Source organism: Tupaia chinensis, unplaced genomic scaffold (assembly GCF_000334495.1).
Source record: "Tupaia chinensis unplaced genomic scaffold, TupChi_1.0 Scaffold000127_2, whole genome shotgun sequence".
NCBI lineage: Eukaryota > Metazoa > Chordata > Mammalia > Scandentia > Tupaiidae > Tupaia > Tupaia belangeri.
Genome location: NW_006159596.1, coordinates 34,693 through 49,497, shown reverse-complemented (window position 1 = coordinate 49,497; position 14,805 = coordinate 34,693). Strand labels below are relative to the sequence as shown.

Sequence of the window (14,805 nt, the reverse complement as noted above, 5' to 3'; positions counted from 1 at the left end):
GAAGGGGATTGCAGCATGACCAGACTCTAGAGGGAGCTCCTCTCTCTCTGTCTCTGTCTCTGTCTCATGTGCACACATTCTATCATGAATAAAGGTGAAAAAATTGCATTGAGTGATTAAACCTACCTTCACTTAGATGAAATGGCCAAATTCCTTGAGAGTCATTCCAAAAAGGAAAAAAAATGCCTGAATAGGTTTTTTTTGGGAATGTTTTTGGAATAAATTGCATTCCTGGTGAAAATTTTTCCCACAAAAAAGTGGCTAAATGGCTTTATTGATGATTTGCCAAACATTTGGAGAAAGCATAATGTTAATTTACATAAACTCTTTCAGAAAATAAAAAAAAAAAAAGGAAAATAAAGGAAAAGGATCATTTGCTAACTCATTTTCCAGGCCAACATTCCCTTGATACCAAGGTCAGACAGGTATTACAAGAAAACTACAAGCCAATGTCCTTCATGAACACAGAAGCAAGGGTTCTTAATAAAATAATAGCAATATGGGATCAGCACTTGGCGTAATGGCTATGTCACTGGACTCCCATGTAGTTGACCGCAATTTGAGTCCTGGACCCGATGGCTTAAACTCACGCCGGGCGCGTGTGTGTGCGTGCCCAAGATCCTGAGAGGAGAATGGAGGAGAAGGGATTGCAGCGTGGCCATCCCCCCTGGGGGGTGATTTCTCGCTGTCTCTCTGCCTCTCTCTGTCTGTCTGGCGAGCGCACACACCCTATAGCAAAAACCTCTCAAAAAAAAAAAAAAAAAGATTGTGTACATAGACATTTCTAAGACATCTAAATACCAACTGGCAAGAACTAATAAATTTAAAATGATCACAATACCAAGTGAGTATATAAAAAAAATCAGTTATATATGCAGACAGCACACAGCCGAGATATGAAATTTAAAACCCAATACTGTTTTACAGAGCATCTAAAGAGTATAGGTGTCATTTTAATGAAATACATGAAATATTGGTACCAGTAAATGACAAAATTAAAGAGAAATACCTGAGTAAATGAGATATTTCATGTTTATAGATTGGAAGGCACATTATGGTTAAGAACAAAATTGGGGGCAGCAGGTGGCGTGGTGGTTGGGCGTTAGACTTTATCATGGCTAATCACAATTTGAGTCCCAGACCTGACAGCTTGCTCTCTCTCTCTTTCTCTCTCTCTGGTGAGTGCACGTACCCTGTAACAAATAAAAAGAAAAAAAAAATAAGTTAAATAAAATAACTAAAAAAATAAAAGAAAGTTGAAGAACTTCCACGTCGAATGTAAAGACCATGAAACTCACTAATTGAGACAGCACGGTATTGGTGTACCAGCAGACTTGTGGATCAGCGGAACACGAGACCTGTATGTGTACTGCTGATTGATTTTAATAGTGCAATTCAATGAAAGAACGTACATCAGTGGAGAAATGATAGCCTTTTAAACAAATGGCGGTGAGACAACTGGATAGCCATATGCAAATAAATGAACCCTAATCCTATGTCACGTTGTACACAATGAATAACTCAAAAGTGATTGTGATTTAAATGTGAAAATTAAACTATAAAAACTTCTATGGACCAACAGTTAGCATAATGGCTATGTCACTGGACTCCCATGTAGTCGACTGTGGTTTGCGTCCCGGACCCAGTGGCTTAAAACTGACGCCGGGCGCGTGTGCATGCGTGCCCAAGATCCCGAGAGGAGAATGGAAGAGAAGGGATTGCAGCGCGGCTATTCCCCCCTGGGGGGGTGATTTCTCGCTTTCTGTCTCCCTGTCTCTCTCTGTCTGTCTGGCGAGCGCACACGCCCGATAGCAAAAACCTCTTAAAAAAATGTAAAAAAACTTCTGCAGGGATGTTAGCCAGTGGCATGGCAGTTAAGGTGGCTGGATCTCACAGTGTGGTTCGAGTCCAGATCCAGTGGCTTGAAAAACATGGCAGTCACATGTGCATGTGCAACTTACCCAAAATCCAGATAGGGGAGTTGAGGAGAAGAGGATGCTGTGTGGCCATGCTCCCTGGGGGTACTTTCTCATTTTCCTTCTCTGTTTCTCTTGAGTGAGTGCACACACTCTTTAGGAAATTAGTGAAAGGAGAGAAAGAAAAGATAGAAAGATAGTGGGGCCAGCAGTTGGGTGGTGGTTAAGGTACTGGACTCCCACTTGACTTCCACAGTTTGAGTCCTGGGCCTACTTTCTTTCTTTCTTTCTTTCTTTTTTTTTTTTGAGAGGTATTAGCGATAGGGTGTGTGCGCTTGCCAGACAGACAGAGAGAGACAGAGAGACAGAGAGCGAGAAATCACCCCCCAGGTGGGATGGCCACGCAATCCCTTCTCCTCCATTCTCTCTCTCTCTCTCTCTGGTGAGCACATGTGCCCTATAGTAAGCTTTAAACAAATAATAAATAGGGGAGCAGGCAGCATAGCAGTTATGTGGCCAACCAGGGTTTGAGTCCTGGACCCAGCAACCTGAAACTCATCCAGAGTCATGCATGTGCGTGTCCAAGATCCTCAGAGGAGAATGGAAGAGAAGGGATTGGCAGGCAGCATGGCCACCCCTCTGATGGTGGTGGTGGGGGTTTGTCTCTGTCTCTCTCTCTGGTGAGTGTACATACCTGAAGTTAAAACCTCTACTAAATAAATAAATAAAAATTAGCAATCAATAAGTAAAGATATTTTGCACTGGGGCCAGCAGGTGACATCGTGGTTAAGGTCCCAGACTGCCACATGGCCAAATGTGGTTCAAGTCCTGGACCCAGCAACTTGGAACTCAGACCAGATGTGTATGTGTGTGCCCTAATTCCCAAGAGGGGAAAAGATTGCAGCATGGCCACCACCCTTCCTGGGGGGGTGACTTTCCACTTCTCTCTCTCTGTCTCTCTGGCAAGTGCATGTGCCCTGCAGAAAAACAAAAACAAAAACAAAAACCCAAAGCAAGAAAAAAAAAAAAAAAAAAACTCTTTCAAAACAAAACACAACCTTGCACCAAAATACAGTCATTCTTTAGTTGCAATTTTTTCCTTAAACTTTCTGAGGTGCCCACATATTTTTCCAGACTTTTAAATGTACAGTATGTGTAAAATAGGAATATAAGTGGACTCACATGGGCCATTCCCCCTTACTGAGGTGTATGGAGGGTGTTTTTCCGGGTCTGTGCATAGTATAGTGCTTGCCCTTTACTTGATGTTGAACGCGGTCTCATTGTATGCATATGTAGTAGTTTATTCAGTCCCTTCCTGATGAAAGTATGTTTTTTTTTCTTTTTGACATTATCATCATGTAAGTTGGGGATCTTGTCTTAAAACTGGGTTTGTGGAGCTGGCAGGTGGCGTGGTGGTTAAGGGCGCTGGACTCCAACATAGCTGATTGCAGTTTGAGTCTCGGACCTGGTGGCTTGCTTTCCTCTTTTCCTCTCTCTCTTTCTCTCTTACTCTGCCCCTCTCAAATTAAAATAAATAAATAAAATTAAATAAAAATAATTCTTTTAATAAAAACCCTGGGTTTGCATATCCAGCAGACTGTTTTTACTTTGGTGACATATTAATTTGGAATGGCTTCTGGGAGTAAATGGTGGAAAATAGGGTAAATTAGTTCCCTCAAAGCATGCCACAGTCTGTTTCAGAAGGTTTGATAAGAAACACATTTATTTTTGTATTTTTAACATGCTCTTGAATTTTCCTTTTTTCTTTTCTTTTTTCTTTTTTTTTTTTATTTGAAAGGTTTTTGCTATAGGGCGCTTGTGCTCACCAGAAAGACAGAGAGAGACAGAAAGTGAGAAATCACCTCCTGGGGAGGATGGCCACACCGCAATCCCTTCTCCTCCATTCTCCTCTCAGGATCTTGGGCAGGCCTGCACACGCGCCCAGTGTGAGTTTAAACCACCATGTCCGGCACTTGAACCGCAGTCAACTACATGGGAGTTCAGCAACATAGCCATTACACGCACACACACACGCCCGGCGTGAGTTTAAGCCTCTGGTTCTGGGACTTGAACTGTGGTCAACCACATGGGAGTCTAGCGACATAGCCATTACGCCAACTGCTGGTCCCAACGTGCTCTTGAATTTTCTGCCTTTCTATCTATCCTGAAATACAGTGATAAAAAGATTATGTTATCTCTGCCCTCAGGCATTTGCCTATGAAACTTTTTTTTGAATTATTTAATTCAAAAAAATTAAATGTAGGGTCCATGCACTCATAAGAGAGAGAGAGAGAGAGAGAGAGAGAAAGCCACCAGGTCCAGGACTCAAACCCCTGTTAGCCATGTGGAAGTTCAGCACCTTAACCACCATGTCAACTGCTGGCCCCTACGGAAACTTATAATAACTGGGGGCAATGATTGAGCACCATATAGACAAACACTGCAGTGTTGCACTGTCCTGCCTCTGAACTAAGACTCTGTCTCTTTGAATGGAAGATGTTGAGATCAGCGTTAGTACTTATAGTAGGGTTGCCAGATCAAATACAGGATGACTAGTTACGTTTGAGTGACAGATAAATTACTTTAAGTGCGTTCCAAATATCGCATGGGATATTCTTGTACTTACCATTCGTTGTTTATCCGAAATTCAAATCTAACTGAGAATTCTGTATTTTCATTTGCTAAGTTTGGCACCCTCGCCTACCGGGGATTAGATGGATTGTGTCGAGACCCACTGAATCTGCATTTCATGTATTTTAATGATTGCATGTTTCAGTGGCTTTAGAAAATAATTCTGTGTAAAATAACCTAGTGGATATGTTGCTTTGTACTATTTCATCTTAAATCAAAGTCTCCTAGTTCATCCCTTTTCTACTCCATTTCATCAGGAAGAGTACCTAACTCTCTTTTGAACAATACAAAGCAGCAATTATCTGCATAGATGCATGAAGCGATCTCTTCTCCATCATTTGGCAGTGAAAAGCTCGTGTATGAAGCTGCTTGCCATCGTCGACTAGCCAATGTTGCCTCTCTGACTACGGGTTATATTCAAAAACCAAGCTACAAATACTTAAATGCCATTTTGGTTTATACGAATTGTGTGTTGTTGAGGAAGATATAAAAATTGGCTAGGATACAGTACATCCTCTCAAGCATCTTACTGTCTGGCTGAAGGGTTGGATACGTAAGCATATAATTATAACACAGGACAGTGAACAGTTGTCATGTGAGGCAAACAGCGTAGTCTAGAAGTACTTGAAATGGAAAGATAGATTCCGATTGGAAGGTTATAGAAGATTCTGGGGTCAGCCAGGTGGCATGCAGGTTAAGTTGCTAGATCCTGGTGCCCACAACATGGATTAAATCCCAGACCCAGTGGCTTGAAAAATATACCGGGCACATGTACATGTATGCCCAAAATCCCAAAAGGAGAGTGGTGGAGGAGGAACTGGTGTGGCCATCCACTCTGGGGGGTACTTTCTTTCTCTTTCTTCCTCTCTGTCTCTCTCTGGCAAGAGAATGCATCCTATGGAAATTTAAAAAATAAAAATAAAGACTAGAACTGGATGAAAAGCCTTAAGTAGGTGAAATGAATTTCGACAGATTTGAAGCCTTCAAAACAACGAGCAGAAGTCATGGAAACATTCAAGTTTGGGAATTAGAGACAGTGAGAGTAGGGGATGTAAGAAACAGACTGGGGTGGCAGGGGCTCCTGTGACGAAGTACCATAAACTGCCGGAATCTGGGTGCTCTGTCTTGTCTTGTAGTTCTGGGGTCTCTGGAGGTTAGACGTTGGAAATCAAGCTCCTGTCCTAGTTGGTTCCTTCTGAAGGCTGTGAGGAAATCTCTCCCATGTCTTTCTCCCCGCTTCTGGAAGCTTCAGGCGCCCCTGGGCCCGTAGGCGGTGCTCCCCTCTGTGCTTACGTCATCTTCCATCCGTTGGTGTCTCCCAGATTTCCCCTGTTTCATGAGGACACAGTTGAACTGGATTGAGGTTCATCCTAGTTATCTTCCTTCATTCATCTGCAAAGACCCCATTTTTTAGTAAGGTCACAGTCACAGATACTAAGGGTTAGGACTTCGATACCTTTTTCGGGTGACAGTTCAACCCCATAACATCATGGCGAGGTGGACGTCCTACCTCGAAGGGCGTTAAAGCCATCGTTGATGATGTTCAACTTTCCCTTAGACGAACGGGGAGCCCTTCAAGCTTTCTGTGCAAACCAGTGACAGGAGCAGTTCTGACCTGATGTGAAAAGGTGCCTTCCAGGCTGAGAGCGGATCTTGGGTTTGAAGACGAGCCTGTTCCGCCAGACAGTAGCCGCCGTCACGTACTCCGTGCTGGTCAGTGCCGAGTGCGCTGAGCACACGCAGTCTCCCAGGGGCTTGTCAGGTATGAGTATTATTACGACTGAATTCTTGAATGTGAAGAAACAGGTTTAGCGAACACAGAGGGGAGGGACAGGAGATGCTGTTCATTCCATTTAGACATGTTAAGTCTGGGCCAGCTGGAGGCGTGGTGGTTTAGGGGCTGGATTTCCCACATGGTCGACCGTGGTTCGAGTCTTGGACCCAGTGGCTTAAAACTCATGCCGGGCATATGTGCTTATGTGCCCAAAATCCTGAAGGGAGAATGGAGGAAAAGAGACTGCAGTGTGGCTATCCCCCCTGTAGTCCTATCTCTGTCTCTTTGTATCTCTCTAGGGAGCTCACGTGCCCTATAGCAAAGATCTCTTTCTCTAAAAAAAAAAAAAGAAAATCATGCTGGGCGTGTGTATGTGTGCGTGTGCCTAAATCCCAGGAGAATGGAGGAGAAGGATTGTAACGTGGACATCACCCCTGGTAGGGAGCGTATTTCTTACTCTCCTTCTCTCTGTCTCTCTCCTGCGAGTGTACACACCACGTGTCAAAAACCTAAAAAAAAAGAAAACACTATTGGGTTGTCAGGAAAGCCATGATGCATTTTTGCACAGAAAAACATAGAAAATTACTGTGACTTTCCTACTGACCCGTAGGGCTGGATGGTGGTGTAAAACACGATGCTCCGTGAAGAAGTCTCACACGGGGATGTCCCCAGTTCAGTTCAGAGAGTTCTCAGGCGTACACTTGTCCATCATCGGGACTGACTGGGCGGACTGAGGTGTGGAGACCGTGTTGGGGGTGCTGTCTTTCTCTCACCCATGGAAGAAATAAACAAAAATTAAAAATACTATAGGTTTTAGAGGAAGAAAATGATTAGCCCCTTGGATTATATATAAATAAAATACTCACTGCTTGTTCCTTTTTTTTCTTTTTTTAATTAGAGATTTTTGCTGTAGGATGTGTCCATCACCAGAGAGACAGAAAGTGAGAAATTACTGCCACCACCACCCCTGGGGGTGGGGGAGGTGGCCATGCCACAACCCCTTCTCTTCCATTCTCTTGTAGGGATTTTGGGCACATGTGCCTGGCATGAGTTTAAGCCGCCAGATCCGGGACTCAAACCATGGTTGACTGCATGAGAGTCCAGTGACGTAACCATTATGCAATCTGCTGGTCCCACGGCTTGCTACTTCTGATGTTGCCCTCTGAGTTTCTAACGAGTCCAGAACTCATCAGACTTTACTCACTCCATGCTTCTCATTAACAGCTACTTTCTAGCCTGCCGCGAGGGTTAGGCTTATTTATAACTGCAGCCAGAACCCACCACAGAGGATTAGGCCTTGGTACTTAACACTACTTTTAACCTATTTGAAAAATGTTCTCTGTATCGTTGTCCTATAATTCACTGAAATTTTTTGTGAAATGTTTCATACAAAATGAAGAGTGTATAAAATATGCATATACATTTTAAGAACGGCAAATAGGATATACATTACTTATCACTGAGGTTAAGAAATGGAAAATACTAGTATTTTAGAATACTGTTGTACCCCTCTCTTATGTCCTGATTCCCTCCCCAAGAGGTTTCATTACCCTGTCTTAAGTACTGTCATTTCTTTTTAAAAACTTCCTTTTAGTATTTTTTTCAAGAGAGATTTTTGCTATAGGGTGAATGAACTGGCCAAAGAGACAGAGAGAGGGAAAGCGAGCAGTCACTCCACCACCAACCAATCCCAGGGGATGGCCACGCTGCAGTTCCTTCTGCTCCCTTCTCCTAGGATTTTGGCCAGGCATACACACATGCCTGGCATGAGTTTCAAGCCGCTGGTCTGGGACTTAAACAGCAGTCGGCCAGGTGGGAGGCCAGCGCCCCAACCACCATGCCATGCCACCCACTGGCCCCTAAATTTTATTTTTTTAGGTGCCAGAGGGCATGTGTGCTTGGCAGAGAGAAACAGAGACAGAGAGAGACCGAGGGAGAAAACTCCCCCAGTAGATGTAGTTATGCTGTGATCCTTTTTCCTCTGTATCTTCATCATTTCAGGATTGGGGCATGCGTGCACACATGCCTGACATGCTTTTCAAATGACCAGGGCCAGAATTCAAACTGCAGTTGGCTATGTGGAATCCAGCTTGCTTAACCACTAGGCCACACGGCTGGCCACATTCCTTCTTTCCTTTTTTTTTTTTTAATCGCTTTATTATCTATGGAAACATTCCTAAACAACGTTATTATTTATTTTGTAAAAAATAATATACCAAACGCGTTAGGAAACAGCAGTATTGTCATAATGAAATGAAGGCTTCCAAGAGAAATTACCGAGTAGTCTGGAAGAGGGTTCAGAGTTTCAAGGGCTTCTCTTTAGGCAGTCAGGGAAGAGTGTTATGAATTGGTTTTTGGAAATAGGAATACAAGGTACATTCTGGTCCTGGGAGCAGGTGTATGGCCACGTGGAGGGCGTGCTGTTCTGCTTTTCCGGGTTCTGAGCCGGCGGCGGTCTTCCTCCATCACTTAGATCAGACTGGGCAGGGTGACCTGAGGGTCCCAGCCATCTCAGGTAGCAGGGCCAGGTGGGCTGAGGAGGGACCTTCAGCAAGCCGGATGTGGATAAAAACACGGAACAGACTTGGCTGGGCCGCCCGTCTTCGGGAACAGGGTTCCGGTGGTGACATCGGTGGTGACAGCCGTATGCTCTCAGGAGTCGCGTGGCCACATTGTAAGCGGGGTGCCCTTGAAATCGGGTGCACAGTTGGTGTCTGGGACTCTCTTCACACTCTTCTATTTTTTTTTTTTTTTAAAAGAATGATTTTATTGGTCACGTGACGACTGGCACCGCCTCTTCCTCTCGTCCCAGATTGAACTCGAGTTGGAAGAGGCGAGTCCGGTCTCAAAATGGAGGTAAAACCACCGCCCCGCCGCCACCGCCTCGGGGAAGAGGGTCGTGATCCAAAGGAACCGGAGCCGTTGAGAACCCTGTGTATTGGTCTGAGCTTTGAAACTACAGAGAGTAGAGTTTAAGAGGACAGTTGGAGAAACGGGTCCCGCTCACGATTGTGCGGTAATGAGCGAGCCCCGCACAGAACGTTCCAGAGGCTGTGGGTTCGGGGCTTCCTCCCGCGGTGAAGAGGCGGACGCAGCAGGTGTGTGCTCGGCCTCTCCAGGCTGATGGGCATGTAGTGGGACCAAAGAGCTGTTTCTAGAGAGGATTCTGTAAAGCCTGGGGCCTGTCCACCCGTGAAGACGTGTGTTGGTGGCATCCAAGAAGATACAGAAGAATATGATTTGAGCGACTACTATGAAAAAGTTCGGCAAGATCGAGACCATAGATGTTTTAGAAGATCGACAGAGTGGGGAAAAAAGAGAGGATTTGCTTCTGTAACTTTTGATGATCATGGTACAGTTGATAAAATCGTTGTTCAGAAAGACCACACTATGAACCGCATAGCTGTGAAGTGAAAAAGTCAGTGTCTAAACAAGAGATGCCGTCTGCTGGCAACTTTATGGGTCATGGAGGAAACTTGGGAAGTGGTGGAGGTAATTTTGGTCGTGGTGGAAACTTTGGTGGTTGGTGGAAGAGGAGGGTCTAGTGGTGGAGGTGGTTATGGAGGAGGTGGTGGTGGCAACCATGGCGCTGGGCCTGGTTATAGCAGTAGAGGTGGCTATGGCGATGGCGGGCCAGGATGTGGAAACCAAGGTGGTGGGTATGGTAGCGGTGGTGGAGGATATGCTGGTTACAATGAAGGAGGAGATGTTGGCAGTGGTAACTATGGTGGTGGTGGAAACGATAATGATTTTGGAAATGATAGTGGACAACAGCAATCAAATTACGGACCCACGAAAGGGGGCAGTTTTGGTTGAAGAAGCTCGGGCAGTCTTTATGGTGGTGGTTATGGATGTGGTGGTGGAGGTGGGGGATGAGGTTTTAGAACTCCTATGGTAGCAGGAGGTTCTAAAACAGCAGGAAAGGGTTATGGTTCTTAGCAGGAGAGAAAGCCAGGAGTTGTCAGGAAAGCTGCAGGTTACTTTGAGACAGTCGTCCAAATGCGCTAGAGGGAATGTGAAAATCTGCCACAGGAGGAACGATGACCCATAGTTAGAAAAGTTACTGCAGCTTAAACAGGAAACCCTTCTTGTTCAGCACTGGTGGAGACACAGTTTGCAAAAAGTGCAGCCGTTGATTAATGCAATGTAGTGTCAATTAGGTGTACATTCCTGAGGTCTTTTATCTTTCGTAGCTTTTTCTTTTACTTTTCATTACATCAGGTATATTGCCCTACAGATTGTGGTAGTGGTACCAGGAATAAAAATTTAAGGAATTTTAAAAAAAATTGATCTTACTTAATGCAATGTATTTTAATTTGACCAGAGAGGGACAGAGTGAGAGAGAGAGGAAGTGAGAAAGCAAGCCGCCAGGTTTGGGACTTAAACCGTGGTTGGCCATGTGGGAGTCCAGCGCCCCCAACTACTATGCTACCTGCCAGCCCCCAAATTAAGGAGTTTTTAACTTTTCAAAAAAAAAAAAAAGAATTATTTAACTTTTATTAATTAATTAATTTTATTTTATTTGATCAGAAAGGGACAGCGTGAGAGAGAGAGAAAGCAAGCCACCACCAGGTCCAGGACTCGAACTGTGGTCAGCCATGTGGGGGGTCCAGTACCTGTAACCACCACACCACTTGCCAGCCCCCACACTCTTCTTTTATCTGTCTGCTTATAGCCTGTAACTTTTTTTTTAAAGTCCCCCCCTTTTTCTTCCCCTTTTCCTGATGAGATACAGTCTCCAGTTGCTCCTTGAGAAAGGTTAAATGGAAAGTAAATGTTTTGAGCATTTCATGCCCAGGAAAATATATTTTATTGGGCCATCGAAAAAGTCTTCATGTATTTTTCTGTGTTTTTCTATGCAAAAATACGTTATGACTTTTCTGATGACCCAGTGCTTTCGTAAGAAGTCTTGATTAGGTGAAGAAGTCTAGGTTGGAAATAATGTGTCTTCATAATTTTGAACATATTACTCCATTGTCATCTGCCTTCCAATGTGACTAACCACCGGGAAGACTGAAATCTGTGTCCTGATTCTTTGTGTGTAACCTCTATTTTCTTTCTAGAAGTTTGCAGAATCTTTTTGTCCCCAGTACTACGATATTTCACAATGACGTGCCTCAGTGTAGATGCCTTCATTTTTTGGTACTAGACCTTGCTAGGTCCTTTTAAATGGGTAGCTGGTATTCTTCAGCTCTAGAAGGTGTTCTTGATTTATTTTCAAACCTTCCCCTCCTTTTTTTCTTTTTTTTTATATTCCACATTTATTTTAAGGTTGTTGCCATGGGGCACGTGCGCTTGCCGGAGAGAGGGAAAGTGAGAAAAACGCTCCCCCACCCCTGCTCCTGATTCCCTTCTCCTGCGTTCTTGGGATTTTGGCCTCATGATCCTTTCTCCTCCATTCTTGGGATTTTGGCCTCATGATCCTTTCTCCTCCATTCCTGGGATTTCGACCTCATGTCACACGTGCCTTGCGTGTTTTTCAAGTCGCCACATCTGAGACTTGAGCTGTGGAATTGGCTATGTAGAGTCCAGCCCCTTAACCACCATGCCACCTGCTGGCCCCTAACATTTTTTTGTTTTATGTTTGTTTATTCAGAGAGAGAGAGAGAGAGAGGGAGGGAGGGAGGGGGAGGCATCCCCAACAGGGTATTTACAGTCTGTCCACCGCCCTCAGGGAGCAGTGTTGAGGGAGACTTGGGGACAGAAGCCCGGGACCTTTCCTGACGGTCCCAGAGTCCTGTCGCATTGCATTGCTGCTGTGTGTGGAGGCTGGCCTCTGGCTTCCTCACTATTTTCTGTTACTTTTATCTTTTTTCTCTGGTTCCCAGAGATTGCTTCAGTTTTATATTTTAAGCCTCTATTTCTTCATTTCAGTTTTACTTTTTAATTTTTTAAAATAATTTTTTAGTTTATTAATCTTCTCATGAAAAATCCGCACAGTCACCGCAGAAGTCACTGCAGAATCTTTACTCCTTCGACTTTTTGCCAGCACCAACATTGGCTTTGCAGTCCACCTGACTTTCTTCATTCTGTTCTTGTGTTCCTTTCACTGTTTTCTTGACGTCTTTTTCTTCTCATAAATGCCATGTCTTGCGAGTCTATGTTTGGGTTCATTTTTCTTCGCATAATCCAAAGAATCTTAAATCATGCCGAAGCCAGTTGTCTTGCCACCACCAGAATGGGTTCTGAACCCAAACACAAAGATGACATCTGGTGTGGTCTTGTACAGCTTCACTAGTTTTTCCCAAATTTCTGTCTTAGGTACTGTTGCCTTCCCGGGGTGAAGGACATCAGTGACCATTTGTTTCCTCTGAAGTAGTCGGGTGCTCATGAATTTGCTGGTTCGGATAGTTACTGTGTCATTCATGATGGCGGTACATCCTCAAGCAGCCAAGGACCTAATTTTTCTTTTCTTTTCTTTTCTTTTCTTTTCTTTTCTTTTCTTTTCTTTTCTTTTCTTTTCTTTTCTTTTCTTTTCTTTTCTTTTCTTTTCTTTCTTTTCTTTTCTTTTCTTTTCTTTTCTTTTCTTTTCTTTTCTTTTCTTTTCTTTTCTTTTCTCTCTTTCTCTCTTTCTCTCTTTCTCTCTTTCTCTCTTTCTTTCTTTTTTTTAGTTATTGCTATAGAGTGTGTGCACTTGATGGAGAGAGGGAGAGAGAGAAAAAGAAGGTGAGAACGCCCTCCCCTCTGGCCTCCAGGGGGGATGACCAAGGGCCAGTCCCTTCCCCTCCACTCTCTTATTGGGGTTTGGGGCGCACATGCACATACCCTTGGTGTGATTCTCCAGGGTTTGGGTCCAAGACTCCAACCACGAAGTTGGCTGTGTGAGATCTGGTACCTCAACTCCTATTCTACCTGCTGGCCTTGTTTTCTAATCCGTTTATCTTTAATTTTTAAGTGTTCTTCACTAAATTGTACTCTGTTTTTGTTTTATGGATTCATTTTCGCTTTCTGGGTAATGTAGAAAATATATATATATATATATATATGTACACACGTTGAGCATCCCAATCCGAGAATCTAAAATCTGAAATGTTGCAAAGTCCCTAACTCTTTGAACACCAGCACAACACGACAAGTGGAAAATTTCACTCCTGACGCTTTGTGTATGTGGCAGAACATGGCAATACAGAGATGTATGAAGTTACCTTCTGGTCATGTATGTAAAGTATAAATAGAAACATAAATGAGGTTCATGTGTAGCCTTCGGTCCCATCCTCAGTTATCTTCTTATGTATATGCAGATGTTCCAAAATTTGAGAATAAACCTGAAATCCAAAAAACACTCTGGTCCCAACTATTACAAAGAAGGGATATTCTGGGGCTGGCAGGTGACATGGTGGTTAAAGGCACTGGATTCCCACATAGCTGACCGTGGTTCAAGTCCTGGACCTGGCGGCTTGCTCTCTCTCTCTCTCTCTTCTCTGGTCCAATTGAAATAAACAAGTGAATAAATAAATGAAGTTAAATGAAACAAAGAGGGATATTCAGCTTGGTACATATGTCTGTATATTCTGTATTAGAGACTTTTCTTTGGATATCTAGGAATATTTTGTTATCCTCTTATGATTGAAAGTGATGAGCTGAGGCTGGTAGGTGGCATGGTGGTTAAGGCATTGGATTCCCACATGGCGAACCACGGTTCGAGTCCTGGACTTGGTGGCTTGCTTTTTCACTTTCCCTCTCTTTCTCTTGTCAAATTAAAATAATAATAATAAAAACAAATACAATAAAATAAATAATTAAAAAATTAAAGTTGGGGGGACTAGCGAGTTGATTGGAGACTGTTTTTGGTACAGAGATATTAGAGCTGTGCCCGTTACCTTTCTTGAGAAAGTCACTCTGGTCTTTTGCTGAGGTGGAGGAGGGAGCGAGTCTAAGAGGCCAAGTGCTTTCCAAACAGCTTTCATGGAATCTTTCTTTCTTTCCTTTTTGAGAGAGATTTCTGCTTTATGGCGAGTTTACTCGCTACAGAGACAGACAGAAAGCAAGAAATCGCCCCTCAGGGAGGATGGCCACGCCGCAGTCCCTTCTCTCTTCTCCTCTTGGAATCTTGGGCACGCACATGAACGTGTCAGGTCCTGGATTGGAACCATGGTCAACTATGGGGAAGTCCAGTGACATAACCATTGCGCCATCTGCTGGTCTTGAAATCTTTATTTTAACGCCCCACCCCCTTGCCCACTGTTTTCTGCTCCTCCGTTTCCAGAAGTAATTGAAGTTGCTTTCTGTAGGTTGTCCAGTCTCCACCGTGTTTCTTGCCTTTGTATTTCTCCTGCCAGGCTATGATTTGGTTTTCCTGCATCTGCTTAATCACCCAATACTCCACTTCCAAGTCTTCTTCTTCTAAGGGTTTTTTTTATTTTTTTAATTTTAATTTTTTTTATTCTTATCTCTCCTTGTTTGTTCCTCTTACCTCTTTTTCTTGTGGGTGTAAGTATATAAGTAAGTCTTTTTTTTTTTTTTTGAGAGGTTTTTGCTATAGGG

The 14,805-nt window shown here is 43.7% G+C and overlaps 1 protein-coding gene across 6 annotated transcripts in view; it reads left to right on the top strand.

Annotated features, from left to right (window-relative positions):
• Positions 1–14,805, top strand: part of LOC102467843 (ETS-related transcription factor Elf-2) — a 31,034-nt gene that overhangs the window by 3,935 nt on the left and 12,294 nt on the right. Inside the window, exon 1 of one of the 6 annotated variants that reach the window (XR_003548770.1) lies at positions 8,569–9,673. The exons of 4 other annotated variants lie outside the window; for them this stretch is intronic. The gene's annotated coding sequence lies outside the window, so the exon portion shown is untranslated. One more of the 6 variants, XR_003548769.1, reaches the window with a different exon arrangement.